Below are 18559 nucleotides of genomic sequence, written 5' to 3'. Positions count from 1 at the left end.
CAAGAAACCTGAAAGGTGGAGTTTCTAGAGCAGGAGCATGAGGGTGAACTCTTAAGAGGCCTCTATTGGACTCTTTTCCAGTGGCGTAGTGGGTGGTCTCTAAGTGGATTTGCAATCACAATAATATCAGTATTACAACATCAAATGAGCTCTTTTGGTAGATGTAGATGCTTTTGGAATTTGTTTGTTTGTTTGTTTTCCCAGGTCATGGTCAGTGAGTCAAGCAAATGAAACATCATTGAGCTTAGACAGTATATCCCATTAAATTCCTTGGTTCCTTAAGTTCCAAGGCTGGCAGTAAACTGGTGGTCAATGTATTAATTGAGGTCTAAGAAGTAATAGCCACACCCAAGTCAGTACTGCAACCCATTAAGCTGAGCTTTTCCTAGGCAACAGTGAATCATGGAAATTGTTCCCGGGACCCATGCTTTGGTCTTGCTTGCTGGTAGCTATAGATGTCATCAGAAGTTAATTTCCACATTCCTATAACCAAGACAAGAGCAATGGCCTGCCTTCCTCTTTGAACATTACCTTTCTTTTCCTTTTCTAGGCTTTAATTCTCCCTGTATAAAAATAATGAGGTAGAATATAGGTGGGGCCCATAGAGTGATAACCCTACACGCAGCTTCCTGTCTTGTGGTTCCCTAATGCAAGGTTTTGCACCCTAGAGTCCTCTGGCATAACAACCTCTGGCTATGGAAGATGAGCGGGAATATTATTAGTTAACAGATTCCCAAAGCACACAGAATTTTTTCTCAAATTAACCACCATTGCTGAGGAATATTGATAGGCAACACAAATTGTACATTCAACAAACTCTATTAAAAGTATTCTCCAGTATTCTCATCAAAGAACTCCTAGGAAAATGAATGCAATACTGAGATATACCTATATAATTGTACGGGTATTGGGGAGCATATTTTCTAATGCCCAGATGCCTCAGATTTAGTGGTGGTGGAATCCCATTCATTTTGTGAAAACCAAATAAACATTTGTCCTAAAAATGGTTAGAAAGCAGGGTCAACTCTGCTTTATGAACATACAAGACTGTAAAATGATTTGCTATTGTCAGAGAGTTGGAGTGAGGTGTGGGAGGGAGATGCATTATTTTAAATTGTGTTTTAGGTGACAGAATGGGAGTCCATAATGTTCTGGTTCAGAGGAACTAGATTTTATTGACTCATCGATTGATTCATCAAAATTTATTGAATGATTGCTATCTTTCAGGCACTGTTATTTGGCACTGAGGACATAAAGATGAATAAGGCATGGTTCCTCACCTCCTAATGTTAATACTCCTTGGAGAAGACATGTAAATAAATGAATACTATACAACATGACATACAGTCCAGGTAGGTAGGAAGGCCTAAGTACAACTGAGTGATCAATTTCACTTGAGTGGAGGGTTGTAATCAGGGAAGATTTCCCAGGGAAAGTGATGTATTGTTCAGTGAGTAAGCTTTTGTCAGACAGACAAGGAAGAATAAGGGCATCCCAGACAGAGGGAAGAGTGTATTCAAAGGCAAAATGACATTTGACAATAGAGTACATGGAGGAAACTACAACTAGGAAGTGTGAGGCACACCATGAAGTGCTAGTTACATCATGGCCATGGCAGTGGAAACGTAACAAATTTCTTCCTTTGGGGGTACAGAGAGGTACTAAGATTCCTCCAAACAGTTCCTATATTCCTATAATCTAAGATAGACATTAATAGGGCCTCATAGAACCAGAAATCAATGCAAATGTTAGTGATCTTAAAGGCATTTTGTCCAGTGTAGTTGTTGATTTTACCTAACTCAGAAGACTTGTAGAGGAGACAGGCCTAGAGTAGCTGGCAGCCATCTTGTGAAACATGGAGCCTGAAAGCACAGCCAATATAGAGGAACATAGCAGGCAGATAGAAGATTAGATCCTCGTGACATGAAGCAATCCTTGGTTTAAGACCCATCTGAAACATGTCTACTTCTGGACATAAGTCAGTTTGAATTTTCTGCTTAAGTCAGTTTGATTTTTTTTTTTTTTGGTCAGTTATAACCTAACAGTTACATCTGGCATCTTCATTTTACAGTTCAGGAGACCAATATCCAGCATGGCAAAGTGACTTGCTATCAAGGGGCTAGTTAAAAATTGAGACTTGGGCTTCCCTGGTGGCACAGTGGTTGAGAGTCCGCCTGCCGATGCAGGTGACATGGGTTCGTGCCCCGGTCTGGGAAGATCCCACATGCCGCAGAGCGGCTGGGCCCATGGGCCATGGCCGCTGAGCCTGCGTGTCTGGAGCCTGTGCCCCGCAACGGGAGAGGCCACAACAGTGAGAGGCCCGTGTACCACAAAAAAAAAAAAAAAAATTGAGACTTGAACCCAGGTCTCTTGACTCAGGTCAGGCTTAGGAATATCCAGCATTTAAAAATTATCTGCATGTGATAAACATACATGTACTTAGAGATCTGCTTTGCAGTAAACACATATTTGAGAGTACAATTGAGTTTATTTTAAAAATACATTTCTACATGACAATGTTTTTAGAAAGAGCATGTGACCAAGACTCGTTGGTTCATGGCCCACTTTTGCCACTAATTACCTTTGTGACATTGGGTCTATCTCTTTGGGCCTTAGTTGTTCACGTGATATAACTGTCTCTAAATCTTCCTCCATTTCTATGGTTGTAAGCATAAGTACACCGAATTTTCAATGATCCATTGTGGATCTTACATATGGCTCTATTCCCTGGGGAAAGCTTCCTCTTGCACTGTTTTGATATTATTGGGTTCAGCTTCACAGATACTTAATTGAACACCAATTATGGGCTAGGTGTTGCAAAAGAGAATGATTATTTCTAATCAGTATTGCTTACTTACTTTTGTATTCTCAGATGCAATTTGATATTGTTTGCTGCTCCGAAGTATTAAATAATGCTTTCTAATCCAGGGAATGTGTGATTCCAAATAGGAGTGGGATCAGACAGAGGGATGACCTGTCACTGTACATCAGTTGGAGACATGATGCCATAGTGTCCAGCAGTCAGAGGGAGGAATACAGCAGAGTCCTGAGAAGTACAGGCAGATTGGGAACCACATATGCGTACAAAGGCACATTCCTGCCCAAATAAAATTGGATTTGGATCGTTAGTCTTCAGGAGATCTGCACCACAGTGATCACTATGGATAACTTTGGGTCTTTTCAGAGTGGTTACCTCTGAGGTTAATAACAATTGGCTAATATTTTTCTTTCTTTTTTTTTTTTTTCTTTTTTTTGCGGTACGCAAGCCTCTCACTGTTGTGGCCTCTCCCATTGCGGAGCACAGGCTCCAGACGCGCAGGTTCAGCGGTCATGGCTCAAGGGCCCAGCCGCTCCGCGGCATGTGGGATCTTCCCGGACCGGGGCACGAAGCGTGTCTCCTGCATCGACAGGCAGACTCTCAACCACTGCACCACCAGGGAAGCCCTCTAATATTTTTCTTTATAAGACATTATGAGCACTTAATTAATGCTTGATGGATTCTTTTGGATAATCTTTTTGTAATATAACAATTCATTTGACTCACCAAAGTAATCTTCTAGCTTGTATAAAGACCAGCTTCGGTCAGTTTCTTAGCCTGTCTACATTTGAACAATTCCATTTGCTGGAGAATGACTCTGGAGTTCCACGACCTCACTTGAGGAGTCTTGGAGAGTAACAAAGATGCTGGCTCTGCAGTTTGCTGCAGCCAGATTCTACTTCTTCTCTAACCATTCTTGCCTGTCTGACTGTGCACATGTGACTTAAGCTCTCTGAGCCTCAGCTTTGTCATCAGTCAAATGGGAATAATGATATCTCCCTCAAAGTACTGCCCAACACGGTGATCATTTACAGCATAGCCTGAATAAATGTTATTAGATAATATAGTATTAGTGAGGTTTTCTTGGGACTGTGTTCAAGTGATACATAAGGTTCCAAAGAAGAAAAATGGCAGGAGCAGGAGATACTCTAACTTGTAAGGTTGATACACAGTATGAAGATGCACCATAGTTTGATAATTTCATTTGACCATAAGATAAAGTGGTAGAATTTGTCCTAGTTAACTACTACCTTGCTTTGTAACTTGGGGAAAAGTATTTAACTTCTCTAGACTTCCACTTATTCATAGTTAAATTGAGGGTAATATTGCTGTCTTATTTCTTAGAGACTGAAAGGAGATAATGAATATGAAAGTCTCTATGAGGGTAGAAAGCAAGAATGTGTAAGTTCATGTTAATATAGTACAATTAACATTAAAAGTTAATAATATTATAGATCATTCCTTTTCTGTGCATAGTAAAAAATTGTTATATTTTTGTACTGGCCCTACTGTTAATTAAAATATTATTTTCTCTGCTTATTAATTTCTGGGAGGCTAACTGATATTGCCTTCATACTTTATATAAAGGGTCCTAGAAAAGCAATATTTGTCAGATGTTTCAGGCAAAATAGTAAAAAGGGAATAGCTATACATGTTGAAAAGAGCTATTGTCAATATATGGTTTCTTCTACCAAGAAAATAATCCTTTCCCTCTAAAGAGCTATTAATTTTTAGAGCAATATTTCCACTATTCAAAAAGATTATGTAGAACATGTGTTAAACCATTATTTATCTCTGCAAAATATTTCTAAGAGCATATGTGCATCTAGGCTAGGAAAGTATGCAAAAATCCCCTAGCATTTTCACATCGAGCCACATGTATTTAACAAACACCACCTCAAAGAGGAACATTACCACCAAAGCACTACACAGTAAGGAGGGAACTGAGAGATTTCTAAGAATATATGGGTGTAATTTTCTGTTAACTGAGAGTGATTGACAATTCGTGGAAATCTGCCTTCAAAATAACCTCTTTGCAGCACCCTTAGTTTTACTTGGTGTGAAGGAAACTGCTTGTTTCTTATCCATTTAGCTACCAGAAACTCTTTTTCTTTGCCATCCTAATTGTCTAAATCCCTATGGATATATTATGCAAAATCCATGTTTATTTAATTTAGCTTTTTTTTAATACCAGTGTTCTTTTTTGTTTTGTTTTTCCTATTTGAGAGTTGGTTGAAATAAGATCATGTACAGAAGGCTACGATGTAGTCTACATCTAAAGTCATTATATGCACCTGGGGGATTTTAATAAAATCTGAGGTCCTAGAATTTTAAGATCATTTTCCAAAGGGATGAGTTTTATTTCATTTCATATGCATGGATAAAGAGAAACTAAATTGTGCTGCTAAAAATAGTAATTCCCAAATAAGAAAGAGGATTTAGAAGAAAAAGTCAAGCTGAATTTATTTTATCCGCAGAACCTGCTTTAAGGGGGATTATGAAACTATCACTAAATAAAGGCTTTGACGGAGGAGGTAAAGAAGCACTTGAGGGACCTGTCAGCCACTTTGGGATTCATAGCACATGCGAAGTAAACTTCAGACTTCAGCTATTTGCTCCCTGTTGCCTCCCCGTTAAAATCTTTGTCCATGCCAATATTCTCAGTATGCTGCTCACTGAGATGTCACTGCTGGGAGCTAGAGGCTGGGAGTGGAATGGGTTGGAGAATGAGTTTTGCTTTTCTTAGACTTTACTGGGTTCCTGTACTTCCCTATTCCTCATCTTGTCCTCGGCTCTGAGTCCAGAGAGGGGATCTTCATATCTGTGGATCGTGGTTCAGAGAAAGTCTTCATTCTGAAAAACCTGGTTTGCTAAGCCAAATCAGTTTGCCATGAAATTTTTGGAAGTTCATGTCCACACTTTAGATTTCCATCTGTTCTGCAAATGACGTTCTAGACCATTATTCCTGTATGTAATGGGTATACCACTGGTGGTAGAAGAGAGGATTTTAGCTGGTAGTGGATAAATGTTTATTTTGATTGCTTGCACTTAAAAAAAAATTTTTATTTATTTATTTATTTTGGGCTGTGTTGGGTCTTTGTTGCAGTGCGCAGGCTTCTCATTGCAGTAGCTTTTCTTCTTGCAGAGCACGGGCTCTAGGCATGCGGGCTTCAGTAGTCGTGGCACACGGGCTCAATATTTGTGGCTCGTGGGCTCTAGAGCGCAAGCTCAGTAGTTGTGGCACATGGGCTTAGTTGCTCCACAGCATGTGGGATCTTCATGGACCAGGGGTCGAACCCGTGTCCCCTGCATTGGCAGGCGGATTCTTAACCACTGCGCCACCAGGGAAGCCCCTGTTTGTTCTTTTAATGCATATAAAATGTTAGTTTTCCATTTATGACAGTGATGTAAAGTTTCTTCTTTAAACACATTTAAATGAAAAATATGAGCTATTTAAAGATATATTAATAAGAATTCTGGAGGAACTCAGGTATGGTAAAAAAACATGAAATTGGCATGTGAGGATTGGGAAGCACTGTTACATATGCTAGGCCATCACCTTGCTTACCCTTAGGCCCGTAAACTAGTCAGATTCTCTCAAAAGTCAGGACGTCCTTGGCATTTTGGCCTTTACCTTAAGAATGTCAGGCAATGATGAGGAAATACACCTCAGGAGATTCTAGGAGATCTTTTACGTAGACAGTGGTGATAAATATGAAAGAAGGAGTCACAGGGTATGATGGAAGTAGAGGAAAGGACACTGAAATTTAGCAGTTGGGATTTGGAAATGTTTACTGAAAGAAGAAGCCTTTACTGGGATGAACAGGAGATAGCCAGGTAGAGAAGAAGAGGAAAGGAATGATGTATTCCAAGCTTATTTCTCAAACCACAACTCCCAATTGTGAGCTTTTGGGCTTAGTCTGGGGGAGATGGGAAGAACCAGGCTCTCTGTAACTTCATTCCTGGAATTCAAGTGTATGTAGCTTGATTTTTACTGCTTCCCCTGCAGAGGATGGAACAGGGTAATGGTCTCCTCTATGATCGGTCCCACCTAAGGGGAGACAGGGCAACAGCAAAAGGGGTGAACCACCTAAGGGATCACCACTCACCTAAACTAAAGGAGCAGGAATGAGAAGGGATTTCTCCTTGCATTTAATACATTCCAGAAATGTCCCATTTCGCTGTCTGAGAGTGTCTTACAGCAGGGAAACTATGCATTCCTAAGGGGCTCTACTAAAACTTCTGCAATACTTGGAGGGGTGATGAGGGAGCAGTGTTGGAGATCTTGCTCTTCTCAGCAGAGTTTGCATCTTTCCTTCTTAAGTCAGGCATGTTTGATAGAAAAGTGAACTACTGGCAGCCTCAGATTGGAGAAAGAGGTTTGAGTTCCTTTTCAAACTTTTTCAGAATGACATAGAACAGGGATGTCTAATAGAAATATAATGTGAGCCACATAGATCATTATACGTTTTTAATAAAGACATTATAAAAGTAAAAAGAAAGAGGTGAAATTAATTTTAATAACATATTTTGTTTAACTCAACATATCCAAAACATTTTAACATATAATAAATATATAAAATACTGCATCTCCTTTCATGTACATATTTGCTCTCTGGGGCATATTTTCCACCTACATACAGCACATGTCAATTAGGATATTAAATTGTCCTTGAAAATAATATTTAGATTTCATAATATTGAAAAACTAAATTTATATATCCAAAATGCCTCAAACATGCTTAGTTTTCCAATAACTGAATTAAATATTAGTTTAATATAAAATAATTATACTTATTTTTTCAATTAACTTAAGTTAAACAAAAATAAAATTTCAGTTTCTCAGTTCCACTAGCCATGTGTCGGTACACTACTGCACTTGAGGCTAGTGGCAACTGTATTTGGATCATAGGGTAGAAGAAAAAATCAAAATAAATTTTTGGGGTCACTTTTACTTCCTTTACTTCTGTAAAGATTACCAAGGTAGGAATTTCATAGCAAGCTGGGTAATGAAAGCACACTGGACAAAGGCTTGTTCTACACCAGGCTCCATCATTGATCATGCTCTCCTGTAATTTGAGGAGAATGATACCTGCTTTTCTGCCTTGTTGGTTTTTGCAGAAGATGCTTTGGAGATCCAATAATGTCCTAAATGACAAATTTCTGGGGTTTGAATTGTCCTCAGGTATCTTAGCCAATGGTTCTCAAATGCTTGTCCACAGACCAAGTGTTTTTTCCCCACATGATTTTCCTCCATATTTTTAAGCTTTTTATTTTCATCAAAACCTTTCTTAAATGAATTTACCAACTCCAATTCCTTCAACAATTTTTCCCCGAGGTCAGGGTTTTAATTTCACTATCATGGTTTTTCTCAAGTGAACATGTTCTTGTTTGTCTCTATTTTTCTTAATTGCAATATCTTGAACTGAATGCACTTAAGGTAAGACTTGACCAGTGTAAGGTAGAGTAGGGCAGTCATCTTCCTGATCCAGATACCATGCTTCTATTAATGCAGTCTTTACCTTTTGTATTTGCTTGCTTTTCAATTTTTTTTCTTTCTTGGTAGCCATAGTCAGTTGACTCATATCAAGCTTATCAGTAACTGAAACCCCTTTTCCCTCTTCCTGCACTTGTTTGATTAATTTTGTTGCACTTTCTGAAACGCCTCATTTTTTTGGAAAAAAACAAAAACCAAAACAAAAAACCCAACAGTTGATCTTGCCTCTACACTTGCCTCTACCTTTTCTTACCTATCCAACATTTTAAGCCTTATTGTGTTCAATTTGAACAGGGGGTGTAAAGGGGCTTGAGAAGTCTTAGGGAAGTGCCTCTCAGACTTTAACAAACGTGTATCTATACTGGGGATCTTGTTAAAATGCTAATTCTGATTCAGGAGATCTGGGGCAGGGTCCAAGATTTTACATTTCTAACAAGCTCCCATGGATTACATTTTGTACCAGAAAATCTTGGAGTATCTGAAGGGTTTTCTTACAACTAACCTTCCTTCCATATTTTCTTCATTATCAGATGAATATGCATTTTCTTACTGTAAACCAGCTCTGAGATCCTTTAAAATCTTAGCTGGGGCTTATGTATGCAGAGTTTTGAGATTCTCAGTTCTTTAAGGGAAGGAGCCATGTATACTCTTCTTTTGGGTTACCTCATAGTCTGGTAAAATAAGAGTGTTAATAAATGGTGCTGATTTTTACTGAGTTTGTTTGGCTCCCTGGTGAGAGCTGGAAAAGGCCACAATCATGCAAACCTTACTGAGGAGGCAGGGACAACTAACACCAAAGTGGTTGTCAATCTCTGCAAAATATGTTTTCAATTGACCTTGTATCAGATTTCATTTTTAATTTCCTCAGTTCTAATTCATTTTGTCAAAGTTAAAAAGAAGTAAATGCAAAATGTAAATATTGGAGATCATTTAATTTCATCAGTGGGTGGAAGAGAGGAAGGCTGAAAGAAGGTGTGAAGGTTCCTGCACTGGGTGAGGAAACTCCTTGTGGAAAACTGAATTTAGTCCTGTTGGAAGATTCGGGGCTCCTCAATGCCATTTATACTCTCAGATGCAGACCCAAAGTGAGGTAAAAAGTGGATGCTTTTTCTTCTTCAGAATGGAAATTTGCCCTAGTTTTTTTTTTTTCCACTCCTTTCTTTATCATCTCTAGATCTACGTTTTCCCTTAGATGCCCCTCTCCTTCCTCTACTGTTACAGCTTTTTTTTTCTTCTTAATCTTCTTGGGTTCATCTAGCCTTGTACTGCATCTGTCACACTTTGAAAAATCTACTGTTTGTCAAAGTGTCTTTCTAGTAATACAGATAGCCCTCACTCGATACCTTTAATGTGGTTTCTGTAGAGTCATATAGAGCAGCACTGCTTTATGGAAATGAATTTGACTGAATCTTCTTCACCAAAGCAAGGCTGACAGGAGGTGCGGAAAACCATGTGTGCTTCACACTTACATGTCTGAAAGGGGCCTGTTGGAGTGTTTTTTGCTCTCTACTAAATCTCAGAGGTGGTGCTGAGTAACTGTCAGAGGCATGAGCTATTAAGAAGTCCCAATTTGGCTGGCTCTGTGCAATCAAATGAAGCCAGCCCTGTTTGTATGTGAAAGGACTGGGTTTTCCCCAAGCTGTTGGTAATGATGCAAGAACAGACTTTCCCCTCTCTGGCTCCCTGGAGTAAAATGGCTGCCAAGGTATTTGGACTAGAACTTGAAAATATACTCATCACTGGAAGACAGTAACAAGGATCCTTTGATATTTTTGTGTTCACCATGATCACCTAGCATCCACTTCCTTCTTAGGTAAGGATTCTGAAACATTATTGGTTAATGCAAGCTTGTGACCTGGCTACCTCTGCTCAGGATACACTGTGGAGGAGGGGCGCGGGCAGCCCTATTTGGATTGGGAGTCCTTAAGGAACAGAAGTTTACAGAAGAGTTCTAGTGGAGCCCATCAGGGAGCAGAAAGAAACCAAACACAATGGGGAATGGTTAACAATTAAAACCAGCCCTTGCTTGTGTGGTCCTGTGTTTCACCACATCATTCTAATAAAAAGGACTGCTGGGAGGAAGAATGGATTTCTGATAGTTTATGAAGCCAAAAACCTGTTGAAGACTCTTTATAAGGTAGTGGGGAAAATGGCAAAACCCTCAAAATTTCAGGGAAGTTACTTAACAGCTCTGATTACCACAGGCCACCAGGCTGTTGGGTCATGGGATCATGGCTGCACAATGAAGAAAATAGGAGGTGGGCTGAGCCAGACTCAGAAACAATTCCAAAATGCACTAGGACTTTCCAGGAGGCTAGTTCTTTTTATTTTTTAAAAAAACAAAGCTTATTTATTTTTTTGCATTGAGAATTAACCTATGCTCATTAAAAATATCATAAAATGTCAATAAGAAGAAAAATAAAGAGTATAAATTCTGCTTCCACCAACTAGAGTCAACCCCCATTCACACTGTGGTGCATTATTCTTGTTGTTGTTCTCTATGCTTCGAACAAAAACATAATTATGTCCATATGGTAGATATAATTTTGACTCCTTTTTAAATTTTAGCTTGTCAAAGTCTATTTTGTGTTGTTTCAAAGTTGTCATGCGCAATTTGTCATGTAAGTTTTAATGACTGCTTTTGTAAGTTTCAGCCAAAAATTACTTATTCATTCCTATGCTGTTAGGCATTTTTTTTTTTGTATTATAACTACTGAGGCCACGTGTCTTGAACATTTTGGATTAATTCCTCAAAATTAATTCTCAGGGAGGTTATTTACTTTTCTGTGATGGGCAGAGTCTAGTGGATCTATGATTGAATTCTTATGTGATTTAAGAGAATAGTGTTGTCTAGGCCAGTATCTGCAATTGTATTGCCAACCTGGTGGCAACTGAATCACCCAAGTCCCTCTCTGCTCCACCCTTACCTGCAACCAGCAGGCTCAGTCCTGTCCGACCAGACCAAGGGAGAGGGATCCTGGGGATTAAAGAAACAGGAACTAACTGCTCTTCTGAGTGCAGTATGCAAATTGATTCAAGAGAGCCCCTGGGACATGCTGTGCTCAGTGAGCTGAAATCCCCCCTTTTAGTGCTCTTATGGTTAGGCTCCTGTGGGGGAATCGGGTTGGGGGGAGTGGGTTTGTTTACTAGCCATGTAATCTTGGGCAAGTCTCTTAACCCCCCCGAGACTCAGTTTTTCCATCTGGTACTCAACCGCTTGAAGGGTTGACGTAACAATTAGAGAAAATGTTTGTAAAAGAATTAACACAGAGCCCGATCTGTGATGAATACTCAGTAAAAGTTTGCTAGCACCCTCCTCCTTGTTGTTGCTGTGTCCTGCTAATCTCTTTTCCTGAGGGCTTCATTCTGCCTCCCACAGCCCTTCAAATACCCCCAGCCACAGGCTTTCTGGAATCAGGTTGTTTCACCCCCTGATAAAGAATTTTGGCACTCTAGCTGATCTGACCACCAGACTTGCCCACCTCCAGAAAATGACATCTCTTCAGACTGGTTCCCTTTACTTCTACCTGAGCTTACCTGAGCGTCTACTGACCTTAAACTTCACGTATTGGCTAAGGCAAGAATACTCAGAACTTTATGTTTAGGGAGGAGAGTATAATTATGTACTGTATACCATATATCTGTGGTAGATTGAGCCCTATACAAAACATATAGAGAATTGTGTTTATTAACTTTATTTAGAGTCAGGACACCCAACTCTTGTTAGGTGGTAGTTGGGTAAGTCAGACCTGGGCAGTGGAAGAACCAAATCACACAAACTAGAAATTTCCACTTGGCTGCGCTGTATAATCTGGGCAGGCCTCAGGTGTGAGTCATGGGAAGAAATCTGGGAGGACAAATGCCATATCAGAGGATGCTTCATGACTGGCGATTATTAGAGGTCCAGGTTGGAGAAAGGCAATTGTGATGAAGAAGGCCTAACTTAGGATTTGTTCACTGAAAAGGAGCCTAGGAGCAGGAGGAGAACATGAAACAGGAATTACATAGAGTTGTGTCATAATAGCAAAAACAACAACTATATTAGCTTAATAATTCTAATAGCTTGCTGTATGCCAGTCCCTGTACTTGTATTAAGATATTTACATATACTATCCATCCAAATCTCATTTAATAGGTATTAATATCATCTTCATTTTCCTGATGAGAAAATTGAGTCTTAGAGACATGAAGTAATTTGCTCAAGGTTATAGGCATGTAATTAGCAAAGCGGGGATTTGAATTTAGATGTGTTTTTCTCTAAAGCTTGGATTCAGATAAATAGATCTGGCAGCACTAGAAGATTAAATGCAGTGGGGGTTAGGGGGACTGGATGCACAGTGACCACTAATGGAGTGACTTTTAGTATTAAGAGAGCTATGAGCATCTAAAGTAAGGGAGCTGCAGTAGGGATGGAGAGGAAGATATACATACAAGATCGGATAAGAAGGTATACTACAACAGTGGCTTCCAAATCTCGATGAGTATCAGATTCTTTGTGGAAGTTCTGTATATTTATTTTTGAAAGTAGATTCCCACAGCATACCTCAGGCCTTCTGAATCAGAATCTCTGGGGCAGGCAGGGCTTGGTATTTTTACAAAGTACCCTACTTCTGAAGCTCTGCCAGGTTTAAGAACCACAGATCTGTTGGCCTTGATTTAGATGTTTGGGGTGGAATATGAGAGATGGAAGATTCTAGGACGACATCCAAATTTCTGAATTTTGTGACTGAGTGAATTATGGGCACACTCCACTAAGCTAAGAAATAACAATAGTTTTGAAGGATAAGATGCTGAGTTCAGTTTTGGACGTGTTGAGATGGACCAGTCCTGTGGGGAGTTGGATACCAGGGTCTAAAGCTTGGAGGAGAGGCCAAGGCTGAAAATTTAGATATGGAGGTCATTGGTATTTGGAGGGTGGTTGCTGTATATTTTACGTGGAATTTTCAAAATATCCAAACCTTCAATTTTTTCTCAATAATCAAATAGTCACTCTACATCTTAAGTACATTCCCTTTCTGACTCTTTTTCTGACTCTTGACCGACTCTATTGCTTTTTAAATTTAAGTAACCACTTCTTTATAGCTCCTTCAGAGTCATGCACTGTTATAAGTACTTATTTGCATCATCTCATGGGATTCAAACCAACCACTTGTTAAAGTAAAATTTATTATCCTTATATTTTAGATGAAGAGATTTAGGGAGGCTATGTAATTTGCCTAAAGTAATGTAGAATCAAATGGTTGAGTCAGAATTTGAACCTAAGATTCCTTCTGACTCCAGCTTCAGAGCTTTTTGGCTATTTCACAATAGAGCTGTTCCCAGGTCAGGCAGACAATAATCATATTACCTTTGCAAAAGAAGCAATGCAATCTACCATCAGTAAATTTTACAGGCTAATTCCAAAGTATGGTTAAATACAGAAAAATACATTTGGAAAATATGAGTTCAATGTTTTTGGAGGCACGGGATGCTTAGTAAATAATACTTATTTAATAAAATGAGTTTATGTGTACTTTCCTGGGATCATTAGGATTGAACTGATCAATGTATCTTTTGACCTTTGTCTAATAGCACATGGAGTAGTTTACATTTTCTGTACTCTCAGAGAAAGGGGGTGGGGAGGGGTATAGTATTGGTTTTCTGGCTCAGGAAAGTCTGTTGCACGGTTTGGCCTTCCAGGATTTTTCCAAATTTGTGTTGTATATTCAGATTTGGGTTGAAATTAAAATGGGTTCTTGGTAAGCTCAAGTTGAAAATATGTCTCAGCACTAACATTGTTATTCTTTAGATTTGGATAAATACAGACAACTGCCACGTCTTCTTGGTAGCACTGGTAAGTATGAGAAGGCCTGGTAAAAAATATGCAGGCCATTATGAAGATTGGCAGGTCAGAGCTGATACACTAAAAGAAATTACATTCTTTTCCACAAGACGAGTCATACAGCTGAAACTGTGTGGTATATCATCTGGGCCAACAAACATAATAATGATATTTAACCTTCAAGTGATAGATATCTAAGATAACACTACACCTAGATGACAACTCAGGTGACAATAGCCCAGCTTTTTTGGAATGGGAACAGAAGAAATGCTAATTGAGCAATTATATTTTCAGAGAGAACTCAAATATGGTAACACTATTAGAGCTTTAATAATCCCCAATAAACTCTGTTTACTAAAATTCAAGATAAAAATAACTTCTACCCGTATGTAAAATATGGAACTATTTGGGCTATGATCAAGGAGAAAAAGTCTGTCAGTTAATTAAGAAAGAGTTAGGTAGCTAGAATTTGCCCCCAGATCCAGGTAAGCAGTAAGGTAAGGGAAACCTCACCTAGCTGTGAAAAGGCAACCTTACCATCAAGTTTGTTTTCCCTAGCCCCACCCAGCCAAGTGCATTCCTATTGCCCAGGTGTGCCTGTTTATCCCCAAGTCCCAGCCACACCTACTCCTTGTTCTAACCCCACACCAAGGAACACATAAAAAGCCCCTCCCTTTAGATCTCAGAGCACATATCTTGGAGTCACTATTGATTCTTGACCTATTTCCCCTTGTCCATCATGTCTAGACAGGTATACCAACGTGTTTTCTATTCTACACTTGACACATAGTAGGTGTGAAATATCTGTTTGTGCCTAGATTTGGTTTTGACTCTCATTTTTCTGTTCTTCCACATCTTAGCTTGTACCTTTGATCTCATTTCATAACCTCTTGATTTTGTCCTTTGGTATTTGGTTGTGCAGACCCCCAGGAGGCAGGAGAGTTCAATGCAAAGAACATGGGATTTGGGATCAGAAAGACCCAAGTTCAGATCTTTGTTCCGTATTTACCAGTTTTGTAAACTCTAAGAAATCACTCCCTTTCTTTGGCCCTTAATTTTATATCTTGAAAATTGGAGTTAAAAATGTCTGTATTATAGAGTTATTGTTGGGATGAAAATCAAAATAAATACAAAGAACTTGGCACCCTTTTGGTGCTCAATCAATATTTCAATATTTGTTGAATGGCCATTTCCTGTCTCCTCATGTCTGAGACCAGATCCAGATTCAGTCATTTATTTGATTCCATTCATTCTGGACTGGGGAATAAAGCCAAGAATTATGCTTAGAAAGCATTTATAACACTAGTAACTCGAGAGAGGTGAGTTGGAGGTTTATAGACCATCTCATTTACTGGAGCTAAAGTTATCTGTCAGGGCCAGGTTAAAACACTGACAAGACCTATGCACAGGTGAGATAAAGGTGCCCCTCCACATATTCCACATGTAAGTTAAAATTTAAAAAAATTAAAATATCTAACAAATCCCAATAATGTTCTCTTTATTTCCCCCATGATGTCTACTCTGCAGCTTTTAAAAAATATCAAATTCTTAAAAACAATAACAACAACAACCAGTTTTAAAATTGGTCTGAGATTGCCCTTGCAGGCCTTTCCTGCTCACAGTAGCTGAGGCAGGTAGAATAGGGGAGAAGGATTATCAACCAATCAATGTTTTTTAAACCCCTGAGATAAATTTTTTTTGAGAGTTTACTCTATTTGGACCCTTAAAAAAAAACTGTTAGCTTCCATCTTCTGTTTGTATTTTGTCTATTTGGCCCAGGTTTCTATTACTTGTGACACTGAAATAAGAGTTTTCTCCAATATTAATCCTTAGACTTTCTGCATGTCCCAACTTGTTAAAGTCTTGTGTTAATGCAAGCTCATGGCAAACAATGTGGATTGAATACCCAACAGACATTCCCCTCATAATTCCTTGCCAAGAGAACACCAATACTGTTCAGTTATTAGGCCCATGTTCTTTATTGATACCTCCTTAGCCTCAGTGGGTGAATGAGGATTAGGTTAAGGCAATCCTGGTGTAATTCCTTTTCTTCTTGGTAATGTTTGATTTTATACAGGTGCAATCTTGCTTGAGAAATGTGAAGGCAAGTAAGGGAAATTTTAGGTTTCCTTTGCTCTGCAAAGGGACAAAAGGTTCATACTTTCCTGAATCTGGTCATTGTTGGACGAGGACTGGTGCCATGGAAGCTCTCTTGAGATCATGAGAAAATGAATATGAGGACAAAACTGACATTCTAAGAATGGCAGAGGAAAATATGGCAAGAACCGCGATCCTTGATGTCACTGAGTCACTGACTGAATCTATGCTGGAACCATTAGGAATCAGTCCTTATTGTTGAAGATACTTTTAGTCATGTTTTCTATTACAAGCATTTAAAAGCATCCTAGGACGGGCTTCCCTGGTGGCGCAGTGGTTGAGAGTCCGCCTGCCGATGCAGGGTACACAGGTTCGTGCCCCGGTCCGGGAAGATCCCACATGCCGTGGAGCGGCTGGGCCCGTGAGCCATGGCCGCTGAGCCTGCGCGTCCGGAGCCTGTGCTCCGCAACGGGAGAGGCCACAACAGTGGGAGGCCCGCGTACCGCAAAAAACAAAAAACAACAACAACAACAACAACAAAAAAAAAGCATCCTAGGTAATTAATGTTAAAGGCATCTCTCACAATTTGTACTTATTTTTCAGAAATGCTTACTAGAAATTGCTATTGCTGGTTATAAGATTTATCCTAAATAGATTGAATTTTCTAAAAGATTGTCAATCTCTCTAAAAATAAAAGCATGACTTGATTAGTAATTGTTTAGTCTGGTATTTCTCAAATTTCTATTATTTACAACCCAGTTTTATGATTTTGTCATATCCTTGTGTCATCTGTACTAATAAAAATATTTTTCTTTAAGTTGTTCCCTCTTTTTAATATTAAACACATCTATTTAAAAAATAAACTTTCTTATTAACTAAAATTGAAAACCAGTATTATTTGCCTTAAATAGAAGATAATCATAAAAAGAAATACCATGAACTGAGTAATGTTATTAAATTCTTGCCAGATATAGTTTCCTGTGAAGACTGAGCTGGAGGCCTGCTATTTCTGTTGAAAGGAGACACTAGGGAGGGTTCCTGAAGTGGTAAAATAATCCCTATGCCAACTGGTACTATTTCTTTGCCATAACCGGAAGAACTAAAAAAGAATGTCAAGGGAGATATCTATTACTAGCTGAATTTATCTAAATGTCATGCCGGTGCCCTCTAAAATTGTCTGGTATGCCACCAGTGCTCTGATTGCCCCTAAAACTGACTTGCCAGATAGCTTTCAAGGGCCTGGCACACTGAGCAATACCTCCTGCAGAAAGGCTCACAGTAACCTTGAGGAGAGGAAAAAAGACCTAAGAATCAGCCTTTGATTGTTGTGATTATGAAAGGTCATAAGAAGCCAATGTTGCAATGTTTTATTATACTTGATAGTAAAGCAAAGACAAGTAGTCATTTATTATTCTCTCCATGTCAATGTTTTTTTACCTTTTGGAATCAGTTGCTGCATTGAGAACTTTTGGAAAACTATGGTACTTCTACTCAGGAAAATGCACAACTGTATGCACACACACACACACAATTTTCACAGACAATCAGAAGGTCCACAGACCTTAGACTAAGAACCAGCATTCTATATATTTTACACACGTTCTCCTACAGCTCACCATGTGACTCAGTTCAATACAAATTGCGGCTGAGAGCAAAACGTGGTTTTCTGAATATGTCTATAAATGAGTAAGAGTAGTAGGTTAATTTAAATGCACTAAACAGGAGACTTACTCTCCCTTAAACATCTACTTTGAATAGACATAGGTTACACTGGTATTGCCTTCCAGGAGGTTTCGAGAGACAAGGCCAGGTTCTATAAAAGAGTATCAGCCAACTCTACAAAGTCATCCTTCTGAAGTTTGAAATACCACTGAATGTACCTAGTAAAATTATCCCTGGGCAAGCAGACTCCCAAGCCTGGGTGGAGTTCACAAGAGTTACTTAGGTAAAATAAACAAAAATGACAGAAACTTTGGATTGCCTTTGTCTGAACTTGAGTGTCTGGATGGATCAGCAAAAGCAGCAAACCACACACCTGCTTGTCAAAGCAAAGAGAAACCTAACAGGCACCTGTTTCTTACACTGTCAACTCAGTGTAAGATCTGCAAGGATCTCACAGGATTCTAATTTATGATGGCCCATCAGTCCTTAGAAACACCCCCTCCTTTTTTTCCAGCCAAATAGCTCTACCTTTAAAAGGCACAGGATGAGTAGCAAGATGAAATGAACCATTTTAATCTCTAATTTCAAATGATAATATTAAAAACATTCAACAGTAGGCTAAGACATTAACTATGTAATAAAACCTAGAATAGTTTTTGGACCC

General features: G+C 39.0%; 1 long non-coding RNA gene across 1 annotated transcript in view; it reads left to right on the top strand.

Moving 5' to 3' along the window:
• Positions 1-16731, top strand: part of LOC308618875 — a 36279-nt gene extending 19548 nt beyond the window's left edge. Inside the window, exons 3-4 of the long non-coding RNA XR_014016094.1 lie at positions 14104-14148; positions 16214-16731. This is a non-coding gene — a long non-coding RNA (uncharacterized lncRNA). The remainder of the gene's footprint in view (positions 1-14103; positions 14149-16213) is intronic.
• Positions 16732-18559: the final 1828 nt, after the last annotated feature.

The sequence above is a fragment of the Mesoplodon bidens genome (genome assembly GCF_964165515.1).
Source record: "Mesoplodon bidens genome assembly, chromosome: 6".
NCBI classification, from domain to species: domain Eukaryota; kingdom Metazoa; phylum Chordata; class Mammalia; order Artiodactyla; family Ziphiidae; genus Mesoplodon; species Mesoplodon bidens.
This window is presented reverse-complemented; position numbering and strand designations above follow the sequence as displayed.